Raw genomic sequence first — 12,951 nt, 5'->3', positions numbered from 1 at the left:
GAGCCTGAACCGCATTGTCCATCCACTTCTTGTAGCTTCTCTTCTTTTGCTCCATTTTCCAAATGATCAAAACACAAACGAAGTGAAGCTTGAAGAAATAAAGTTTGCAGCCAATGTGGGAATCTGAAAAGTCCTACCCCCCTACTAGGTTCTTTTTTCAGGGAAAGTTTGGGGTTGAGGGAAAGTGGAAACTTGCCAAGATTTTTCAAAATCCCGGGTAAAAACTGATAAAAGTTTCTGTGGTGGAAACAGGGCGGTCCCTGTAAGGAGGGGATGGATCATAAAAAGCATGACTTTCCCCAAGGACTTTCCCCAGGAGACAGGCATTTGGAACCATGTGAACTTTGGGTGAGCTTTAAGACATTTTAAGGTACCTCATCACAATGTTGCTTTTCCTACACCTAACCACATTAACTTTCCGTGAAGTACGTAACTTCATGTTAACTACGTAAGGTCACTTGTGGGGCGCAAAGTTTAGGATATCATATAAATTGTTGTATGAGGATACGTCGATATGATACGTATGACAATGTACAAATGTAACGTATTCATGTTTTGAATGTATGAAATGTGCAATGCTAGCATTTTCTTCTGCAAACTATGCTGACACTAATGCAGGGGTCAGCAACGTTTACTATCAATAGAGCCATTTTTGACCAAAAGTTACTTTAAAAATCTGCCTGGACTCACAAAAAATATTTTACACAGCCTATCAAGACTAAATAGCCTATGAACATTAATAACAGGTCCAATAAATATGTTTTACCACAAGGTTACTACTCTGCAGTGTGCTATTTACGATTATTTGGTGCCTTAATTTTGCAGCGTTGGCAGTAGAAGCATACAAATCTGTCCTCACTAGGTATAATAATGATTAACTGACGATCAAGCAATCAGTCGTTAAGAATGCAATATAACTATTTTATGACAAAGTGGCCATCTTGGAATCTGGAAGAAGAGCACAGCAGTGACACTGGAAAATTAAGCAGTCAAAGTGAAGCATTATTCAGAAATATACAATGTGTTTCGTATGTTTAGGCCTTTACATCTTTAGATGTTTCATAGGCTATGGAATGGTGTCAGAGAATACACATTATGTTAATGTCAACATTTGTTTAAATTTTTTTTATTTGTTATTTTTTAGTATAGCAAAGTTTTTATGTTTTTTTTAAAGCACAATCGATTGATTAAATTTGCTATTTTACTCGGAGACTATACTCAAGACTGGCCGTTGCTATTGAGGTTTGGCAAAATTTAGAGGAAAAGGTGTCAGTAGATGTATGACACACATTTTAGTTAACAAAATGATAACTTTTTTTCCTCCCTGTGCATAGGCCACACAATTTTATAATTGGAGAATGTAAGAATGTCTTAAGGTCCATAAAAATAATAAATAAAAAATGAAAATGTTAAAATTTCAACAAACTGACAAAACCTCAGGACAACATCACTGCCAATTTTACTATCGACAAATGCAATAATTTTCTGTCCTTCTTTCACTCAAAAATCAAAACAATACACCAACAACTTGTCTCCTCTTCGCCTGCTCACTCCTCTCCTGAACCAGATCTTAAACCACTACCCAGTTATAGTTTCTCATCGTTCTCTCCCCTATCTCCACCTGAGGTCTCCAAACTCATCTCCACCATGAAACTCACCACCTGCCGTCTTGACCCCATCCCATCCCCCCCTCATCAAGGCCTGTCTTCCCTCTCTCATCTCATTCATTACTAGGGCTGACCTTCGAATCCATTTTTGGACATTCGAAGGTCAGAAGCTCAGAATGAAGTGCGCTCAACTATGGAAGCCCGAATGACTGCGGACATTCCTCGCAGAGTCCGCTCTGCTTATAGTGCGCCCAAGTCTGTGAGCCCCTTAAATTAAAATCCTCGGTGCACACTGCAGCACAATCAAACAGATGCGCAACTCAGAGCATCAAAAGTGTCTCTGACACCAGACTCAGAGCGGGGTGTTGCGTTTAAGGCCTCCCCCAAAAAACGAAAAAAAAGCGCCTAAGCTTCGAATCTTTTTTTTTCCGCAATCGAATCATGTGCCATCGAACGAAGCTTCGAATTTTTTGGGTCAGCCCTATTCATTACCAACATCATTAACTTTTCCCTCACCACCGGCTCTGTCCCACCCTCACTCAAGCTTGCTACTATCACTCCCGTCCTGAAAAAACCTGGCCTGACCCCAGACAACCTGGACAACGTCAGACCCATCTCCAATTTCCCACTGCTCTCCAGAATACTGGAACGCTCCGTCTATACCCAACTACACCATTATCTTCACTCCTGCCAGTTCTTCAAAACATTCCAATCCGATTTCCGCTCTCACCACAGCACTGAAACAGCCTTATTGAAAGTCACCAATGACCACCTCTTTGCCTCGGACTCTGGTTCCCTCACCGTCCTCCTCCTCCTCGACCTCAGCGCCGCTTTCAATACCATTGATCATTCCATCCTAATCAACCGTCTACAGTCATCTCTTGGTATCACTGACTCGGCACTCACCTGGTTCACCTCCTACCTTTCCGATTGTCAACACTACATATCCGTCAGCAACTGCAAGTCCCACATCACCCTAGTCACCCACGGTGTCCCTCAAGGCTCGGTACTTGGCTCCCTCCTCTTCATCCTCTACATGTTACTCCTTGGAAATATACGCCGCCACGGACTACATTTCCACTGTTAAGCCGACGACACCCAGCTACACATCTCCTCCAAATCCATCACTCCAGTCATTCTTTCCACTATCACAAACTGCCTGACTGACATCAAATCCTGGATGGACAACACCTTCCTGAAACTAAACAGCAATAAAACAGAACTCATCATCACTGGACCCAAAGCTCACCTTCCCTCTCCTCAGGACTTCTCCCTCCACATCGACAGTCACAATGTCACTTCCTCCCCCAGTATAAAACCTCCATATCATAACTGACCCCACTCTCTCCTTCAAACCCCATATCAGCAACATCACGAGGACATCATTCTTCCATCTCCACAACATTGCCCGTCTCCGCACCTCCCTCACCCACTCCACTGCAGAAATACTCATCCACGCCTTCAGAGTCCAGACTCGACTACTGTAATGGCATTCTCTATGGTCTTCCCTCTCCCAGCCTTCAAAAACTGCAACACATACAAAACTCCGCTGCCCAGTTACTCACCTGCAGGGCCTACATCACCCCTGTCCTCAAACAGCTTCATTGGCTCCCTGTCCAATACCGCATCCAGTACAAACTCCTCCTCATCACCTACAAAGCAGTGCCGTAGAATATAACAGAGTCGCAACAACGGAAGTCCAAAATGTTTGTGCGTCACGTGACTCATGCAGACCTCGGATAGTTCCCGGAAGTTACTAGTGGGCCATTTAAATACATAATACTGAGAGACAGATTTTTGGTAAGTAGCTGTCAATAACTACATTGATTTAGGATAAGTGTTAGTTTACTACAGTTAGGTAAGACTCTATTAATCCCAACCTTGGAAATTCACGTTACAGCAGATCAGAGCTCAGAGCAGAGGCAATAGAAAAAGGATAAAATATTTTTTAAATACAAATTAGACATAATGAAAATAATAGAAAATCTATATACACCTTTCACTGAAACAGATACTGTACGCTCATGATTAATAGCTGTACAGGATGAGTGTAATACACATGATGTGTTGTATTCTTACTGTAAAAATATAGTAATGTATAGATATCCCACAGGAAGTGGCAAAATATTGCACACAGGAATATTACACAGTATGTACACAGTGCACAGTTTAAATATAAGGGATGTGGATAAGGATATGTATTTATATATGTATACAGGCCAGTATATTAATGACAGCATAATTATATGATAGAAATGTATTATTACACAGTATAACTATGTGTAATGTGTATATAACATATATTGTTGTCTGCCTTGTTTAAATATGTTAGTCTTTCCTTACCTTGGTGAAACAGCATGTTGCTTTTATTGCTTTAAATTATGTTTTCAATTCTGTCCTTAGTCTTGTATGGTCTTGTATGGTTGTCAAGAGTAATCACATCCTAACATTTATTGATAATGTAATGGTTGTAATGATTTATAACGAACGTTATCTTAATTACTTTCAGTGGAACAGAAGGAGACCGACGACAGGTGACTACCAATGACTGTCAAGTGACAGCACAATGGGTCACTGGGCTAGCAGCAGCAGCAGCAGCAGCAGTTTATAGACATATATATTTTATGTATCTTTGTCTTTTTACTATGTACCAATACTATAACAAATTCATTTTTAATAAACTCAGAAACGTGACTTGGATGTCAAGCAGTTTGTCTGAGCCCTTCCTTCTGTGTTGTCCTCTCGTACAGTCTCCACCATGGCGCTGTGTGGGGATGTTCCAATCGTTTAGAGAGAGAGGTACACATGCACAATTTCTTCATTGACACAGAGATGAGAAATTTTTTTTTGGCTTTAGTCAGCAGGAGTAACCTGAGACTCAATACAGACTACAACAACAAAAATATGTGAGTTATCATTCTCAAATACTGCATTAGTGCATTTCCACAAACAAATACCACACTATTGGGAATCTCAGTGTTTGGTTTATTAAAAATAAGGAACAGGGAAAGGCTTGCAAAACCCACGGAGCTGAGACTCAGGGTAAGGGGGTTGTTCATTGCGGGGTGAGTTCAGGCTCCATTGCATCCCCCTGTTGTTCTTGTGCTGAAAGAAAAAAAAAAGAAAGAGGAGAAATGGTTAGGCACACGTATATATGCCTGGGTCTGACGTTGCCTTGTGAGATAAGGCACAAGTTTGACAAGTGGCATCAGTTTTAATTGCATTTGTTTGAAGTTGTTTCATGGATATGTAATGAGTGTATACATGTTCAGTAAGTATAAAGTGTTCCCGAATACTGTATGCATTCAACCACTATGGGATATGTCTGTGGGTAGACAAAAGTGAGTTATGTGTAGGAAGTCATTGCAGGCACATTTTGGTGCAGACCAGTTTGCCAAGACCAAAAAGGGCAAGACAAAGCTTAGAGCAGATTTAATTCCTGCCATCTTTGTGCATCATGCTGTGAGCGCCCCTGCACCACAATGAACCCCTGGACCTGTAACATCATTGTTATTGCCACTCCTGAACTGTAACATTAATGGTCCTCATCCTGCAGCACTCCTGACACGAGGCACGCAGCATCACCGCAGTATAATTCCTTAAAATGTTTACTTATATTTCAGTGTTGGGTGCTGTTGTAACTGATCAGCACACTGGAAACCAGCAGGTGGGTCTACCAGCTCTGGTGTATTAATTTGCACTTGTCATAGTGACTGACTGGCAAGCCAATTTGCTTTTATTGTGCTAACCTCAGCCTCTGCCTACTGTGTTTCATATGACAGGCCCTCAAATATTCATCCCTATCTCATAAGTTATCAGACTTTGATCCTGTGTCTGGTCGTCCCTGTGTCCACAGTTATCTCTTTATTTGAAAAGGTCTAGGCTATTTAATTGTTTAATATCATCACACTGTTATATAAGCAGGGGATTTTAATACAAAGTTGAAACCACTGTATGTGAATGCGTGAATCGGTCAGATCTGCACTCCAGAGGAGAGCCTTCATTAGACTATGCAATATCGCCCACTACTGGATTTGTAAGTTAATGAACTGTAATTAAAGCTCTCTTTGCTTTAATTAGCCTCTATGAAACAACATGACCCTCTTCTATTTTATAATGCCTACTAATATTATAATATTATAATGACAGTAACTGGTAATATGCAATGTATTACATTTTCAAAGTAACTTGACCAACACTGTATATCATATATTATATACAGTACAGGCCAAAAGTTTGGACACACCTTCTCATTCAATGCATTTTCTTTATTTTCATGACTATTTACATTGTAGATTCTCACTGAAGGCATCAAAACTATGAATGAACACAAGTGGAGTTATGTACTTAACAAAGAAAAGGTGAAATAACTGAAAACATGTTTTATATTCTAGTTTCTTCAAAATAGCCACCCTTTGCTCTGATTACTGCTTTGCACACTCTTGGCATTCTCTCCATGAGCTTCAAGAGGTAGTCACCTGAAATGGTTTCCACTTCACAGGTGTGCCTTATCAGGGTAAATTAGTGGAATTTCTTGCTTTATCAATGGGGTTGGGACCATCAGTTGTGTTGTGCAGAAGTCAGGTTAATACACAGCCGACAGCCCTATTGGACAACTGTTAAAATTCATATTATGGCAAGAACCAATCAGCTAACTAAAGAAAAACGAGTGGCCATCATTACTTTAAGAAATGAAGGTCAGTCAGTCCGGAAAATTGCAAAAACTTTAAATGTGTCCCCAAGTGGAGTCGCAAAAACCATCAAGCGCTACAATGAAACTGGCACACATGAGGACCGACCCAGGAAAGGAAGACCAAGAGTCACCTCTGCTTCTGAGGATAAGTTCATCCGAGTCACCAGCCTCAGAAATCGCAAGTTAACAGCAGCTCAGATCAGAGACCAGATGAATGCCACACAGAGTTCTAGCAGCAGACCCATCTCTAGAACAACTGTTAAGAGGAGACTGCGCGAATCAGGCCTTCATGGTCAAATAGCTGCTAGGAAACCACTGCTAAGGAGAGGCAACAAGCAGAAGAGATTTGTTTGGGCCAAGAAACACAAGGAATGGACATTAGACCAGTGGAAATCTGTGCTTTGGTCTGATGATTCCAAATTTGAGATCTTTGGTTCCAGCCGCCGTGTCTTTGTGAGACGCAGAAAAAGTGAACGGATGGATTCCACATGCCTGGTTCCCACTGTGAAGCATGGAGGAGGAGGTGTGATGGTGTGGGGGTGTTTTGCTGGTGACACTGTTGGGGATTTATTCAAAATTGAAGGCACACTGAACCAGCATGGCTACCACAGCATCCTGCAGCGACATGCCATCCCATCTGGTTTGCGTTTAGTTGGACGATCATTTATTTTTCAACAGGACAATGACCCCAAACACACCTCCAGGCTGTGTAAGGGCTATTTGACCAAGAAGGAGAGTGATGGAGTGCTGCGGCAGATGACCTGGCCTCCACAGTCACCGGACCTGAACCCAATCGAGATGGTTTGGGGTGAGCTGGACCGCAGAGTGAAGGCAAAGGGGCCAACAAGTGCTAAACACCTCTGGGAACTCCTTCAAGACTGTTGGAAAACCATTTCAGGTGACTACCTCTTGAAGCTCATGGAGAGAATGCCAAGAGTGTGCAAAGCAGTAATCAGAGCAAAGGGTGGCTATTTTGAAGAAACTAGAATATAAAACATGTTTTCAGTTATTTCACCTTTTTTTGTTAAGTACATAACTCCACATGTGTTCATTCATAGTTTTGATGCCTTCAGTGAGAATCTACAATGTAAATAGTCATGAAAATAAAGAAAATGCATTGAATGAGAAGGTGTGTCCAAACTTTTGGCCTGTACTGTATTCAATATAATTACATATATAATTAATAAAAAATGCAGTATAATACATATTAAGTATGATTCCTTATCTCTGGAACTACTTGAAACACACCTTGTTAAGTTTTAAGTCTCACCAAGGTCGACTCAGCACTTATCTGCAGCGTCCTCTCTCACACAGTGGTCCTGCAGCATCACTGCTCCTCCACCACCCAGTGCTCCTACAGCAGGTTACAAATATACAAGATTACATATCTAATACTGTGATAGAATATATGTTTAGCATGATCATATGTATAACACACATACCTACATTTTGGTATTTAGAATAATTCCCCATTTAGCCTGGTATGTTTCATTTATCAAAATAACTTATCTTGTGTTTTAAATCTCATTCCGGTCCTCAAACTTCCCTCTCACTTTGCTATCAATGTAATATCAGCTGAGCTGTAAAAATCAGGACTGGAAGCACTCTTACTTCCCAATGTTAGATAAAATGGTTTAGGAGAAGACAATTTAAAACTAACAGACTGTTCATGGTTAGCATTACCTGTATGGTGTGTACAGTATGTACAGTGTCCTAGCCTAATCTGTTATCTTATCTTTTAACATTACATAAATCTACTAATTTATGGGAGATAATCCACTGACAAGCTTTAATGCACATGTTAATTTAGATAAGTTGTGCTGATAATGTAAAATTTGAGTCTTCGGACATCTTACCCATTAAAAGTACATCAAAGCCGGTCTTTTCTGCTGTAACTCCATTGTGCTGCTAGCATGTGCCACTTACTTCCGGGAACTATTGAGAGGCTCCGCGAACCGCCATTGCTGTGAAAAAAATGGCCCATTAGAGTGAACGGAGATGACGCGACTCTCTATTCAAGGGCTCTGCTACAAAGCCCTCAATAACCTTGCCCCCTCTTATCTCACTGACCTCCCTGCCATTCCCCCACCCACCGACTTCGCTCTACTGACTCTAACCTCCTGGCCCCCATCACTAGAACCAAGCACTGAACCTTGGCGGACCAAGCCTTCGCCACCGCTGCACCTACCCTCTGGAACTCCCTCCCATGCAACACCAGAAATGCAGACTCCCTACCAGGACCGTGCCGCCTATAGGGCAGGTTAGGCAAATGCTATAGGCGCCAGCATGCCAGAGGGCGCCAGGGAGTGAGGTGGTTTTTTTTTTTCTTCCCCATTCTATTCGAAAAATTAGACAAGAATACACTACAAAACAACAACAGTACATATAACCATACGTCTTTAAATAATAATGAAATAATATTTCTAATTTAAATTTCTGCCTGCTTGACATCCTTCTGCCTCTCTGGCAGGCAGCATCAATTTCGCCATGGTCCCCATCCCCTCGCTACCAGCCGTCTTCTGTAATGTGATGCTCCTGAGCGACAAACTGACAGTCGGGTGCCATCGTCATGGAGAGGCAAAAGCCCTCTGGGGCGCAGTACAAAAACAAAGAAAACAAGAGGAGGAGAAACGTGAACGAGACTGAGGTAATGATGTGATGTGATGAACACTTCATTTAAAATGGTAGAAACACAACGTAAGTTACAGTTACTGAAGCACTTGCAAGCTAACGTCAGCTCATTAGCCGCTAATGATTAGCGGTTAGGCTACTACTAAGTAACGTCAATGTTACTGCGACTTCATTAGCCACTTGTTTTAGGAATACTTTAAGCATTCAGCGAGAGTTAATGTCAGTTAATGTTGCTCCCATCTTAGAGAAAGTTGGAAAGAAAGACTCAAAGTGTTTGATGGAATGAATAAGCAACATAATTGAATATATTGGCCTATCTTTTCTTTTAATGTTTAATGTGCTGCTGCACAAACCACTCACTGTTTACCAACCAGGCATATATTCATATACTGTATATTTATGTTTTCCAATTTTCAGATTTGTGCAATTTGTGATGTTACAGTTGCATTTTTTATATTTTGGCTGTTTGCTGTGTTTAAAATGTCATTAGATCAAGGCAGGCTGTAACGTTAGGTGCTATTATGGTTATTCCATGATGGTTTCACAATCAACAGCTATTTGATTAATATATTGTAAAAGCCCAGTTTGTCAAATATATGTATCTCCTTTTTTTAGATGCACTTCTGAAGTATTTGTCCCCCACCTCTGCAAATCCTGGACCTACTAATGTAACTGCAGCCACCTCATCCACCTCAGCACCAAGTGATGCAGCCTCAAGTGCATCTCCCTCCCACACACAAACTGCCAGTGGAGAAATAAGATTATTTAGAGAATGTAGACTGTTACGAGATTAACAAGTTTTAATTTATTTATTGTGAACTGTAAGTTAATATAACTTAAGTAATGTTCATGTTTATTGCAATGCAACATTTGTTTAATAATTAATAAAATCCAAACATTTTTTCAGAAAGTTTTTGAAATGTTTCTTCAGTAGTTTTTGAAAACCGAGGGTTGAACCGATCCGTGAGTCGGGGGGGGGGGGGGGGGACGGGGGGGGGACGCCAGCAAATATCTTGCCAAATTGGTCAGGCATGGCCCTGCTCCCTACAGACTTTCAAATCACTGTTATCATTGACATTTTTCAGCACTGTAAAGCATCTTTGATTGTCCTGAAAAGTGCTATAAAAATCTGATGCATTATTATTATTATTATTATAATTTTTTTTTTGTCAAAGCCACAAGGAGGCACTGGAGAGGGGCTAAAGTGCTACCATAAAAAAAAGCAAAAAAAACTTTGAAATAGAATAGAATCACATAGGGTAGTGGTATACCATTGGAGGCCTTGATCATAGTGACAAGGGTGTCCATGGAGACGCCACTGTGGCCTTTCGCAAGGACATTGACTCTCAGAACCAGTAGCATGCGTGGGACACCCACTCCTTCACACACATGTACACACACACACAATAGCTGTTGACTGATTGGTAACAGTACACTGATTTATAAATGTATAACTAGCTACTACTGTTTAATATTACATGTATTTTTTATGTGCTTTTCAGTCATTCATCGAAAGCCATGACAAGGGAAATGTTTCCCTTTAAGTGTATATTAAACAGGTCTTGTGTGATAACTTACCAGCACAATGAGAGTGGATGACATTGGCCTGCAGCTGCCTATGAGGAAAGCGCAGACTACGCCGGAATTCCACTGGATGCGTGTCCGTTGCGGAACGGCAGCGCTGGTTATCCGCTGCATGCTCCGCCGTCCGTCAACACCCATAGACGGTGGGCCGAACGCGTTTTTCGTGTTGTTGATCGATCTCCATCGATAGAGTACACAGTTTTTTGTGTGTGATATTAAACAATTCTATGGAGTCCGGGAAAATTTGTTGGCAGCTCTGGTTTGATCATATATTTTCACAAACTTGTATTTTAATTGTCACTCTGCTCAGGCAACTTGCGGGATAACTCTAGCTGATGAACCAATCAGATTGTAGTTTAGAGAATATCAACCAATGGCAGACGGCCTTAGGACCCGAAAATGTAAACAGGGAAAACTAACAGCTCCGTCTTTTTTTGACTTATTATTGTGTCCAAATGAACAATTTAATGTAAATATATAGTATATAATCACCATCATCATTAATATATGTATGTAACATGATTGCATAATCTTAGGGTCTACACAAATCCCTTTGCAGGTGAAAAAAATGGCTAGTGTTGTGATTTATTTTTCTATGTATGCCCCCGTTAAGTTTCTTTTATATTGCTGATAATAGCGACAGCCTACAGTCTCTGCGTTGTGTTGTGATAATGATGGTGGACTAACGGCTAACAGTTAGTAACGTCAGTTGACTCCAACAAAGACACACAGATGCTCCGATGTCGATTCAGTGATCACTGTTTATTGCTTACAAGCACTTCGGGGTCTGGGGGATACAAGCCCGGTCTCAGTAAAACTATTTAATATAAATAAAATCATAATCAAAGGAAACTTACAATACTAATAAATACTGTCAACATGACGAAGCTTAATAACCGTTAAATAACAAATTATATGGTCAACAGTCTAACTTTGACCAGGACCTGTCAAGTTTTGGATCTGAAAATAAGGGAAATTTTCCGGCGCCCGCCGCGAGCCGTCCCACCACCCCAACCAAGCTCCAGTATCCTTTAAATTTTAAGACAGGTGTACAGGAAATCTAAAATAACCATTTGTCAACCACTTACTAACTACAATTAGGTGATCAGAATCTGATAGGCCTACCTTTGTTGACACTGAAATGCTGTTAACATTCCTACGTTATAATACAGGGTTATTATGTTATTATAATACGGGAGATTTACGGGAAAATACTAATACGGGAGGACGGCGGGAAAGAGGGGTAAAATACGGTAGTTTCCTGGCCAAAACGGGAGACTTGACAGCTATGTCAAAGACTTACTATATTACAAATTACATAAAAGACACTATTTATACAGATGAACCAGTACACATTGATAATCACTCTGAATGTCAATATAGTTATAATTAGTAATAAAGTCCCTCTCAGATCAGCTATACATTAATATTCACAGGTTTCCATTTAACAGTCACACACTCACGTGGGGGATACAAGCCCGGTCTGACTTGTTCCCCCGGTGATGGGCTTTATAGCTGCATCGTTACCTTGGATACTGTGTAGCCAAGTATTAAATTTGAAATATAAGATAACAGCATAAAAATATGAAAATAACACAAATATGTACACCTTACAACTATTAAATAAAGGTAAAATTACTGGCAAAATTATATTCTATATTACAAGATGTTGCTATTCGACAGTAACCATTTAAAGCTCAACTGATGTATTTAATGTAACATGCAAGAGGCATATGTTACATCTGCTTCTCATATTGTTCTAATACTAAACAAAAGAGTAATTGTAATATATATGTATATATTTCTTAATAATAGACCCTAAACTGACTAGTTTATAAGCTTCTCGAGTCTAATGAATGACCTAATAAACTACAATATACAACAAGTGATGAGTCTGAGTCGTTTTCTCCACTTGATTTGATTTTTTTTTAATGTCATCTCATTTGCATCAACCCAAACACGTTTACCTTAGTTAGCACATCTGCAGCTAAGGATGCATCCTGGAAAATATGGAGTGCTGCATGCACGTAGCAGGCAGCACAGCTCCTAATATCATACGGTTTTCAGCCGAAAGTTGGGCAGCATTTGTAAGAAGTTCTCTGGAGTGGGTCAGTTTTGATACTAAAGAAAGCCAAGTTGCAGCAATAGCTGTAGAAAAATATGAGTTAAAGGAAAATGTCTTTGTGTGCCAGCCAATGTTGGCTACCACCGAGAATGTTATATGCAATATGCCAACAGAAGAAACATTGAGAGAGCTCGCAAGAATAAAGAGAGGGCAATACAGCAGATTGGTTTGTACAACATTGTGGTTTTGACTTTGGACAGTACATTCAATTTCAATTTTCATATCATAAATATTCATATATCATATAATGGTGAAGTATTCAGATCCTTTTGTTCAGTAAAAGTACTAATACCATAGTCATCACATAGTTT

The sequence above is a fragment of the Epinephelus lanceolatus genome, chromosome 23, assembly GCF_041903045.1.
Source record: "Epinephelus lanceolatus isolate andai-2023 chromosome 23, ASM4190304v1, whole genome shotgun sequence".
In the NCBI taxonomy this organism is placed as follows: Eukaryota; Metazoa; Chordata; class Actinopteri; order Perciformes; family Serranidae; genus Epinephelus; species Epinephelus lanceolatus.
The sequence above is the reverse complement of the archived record's forward strand: the minus strand, read 5'-3'. Positions refer to the sequence as shown.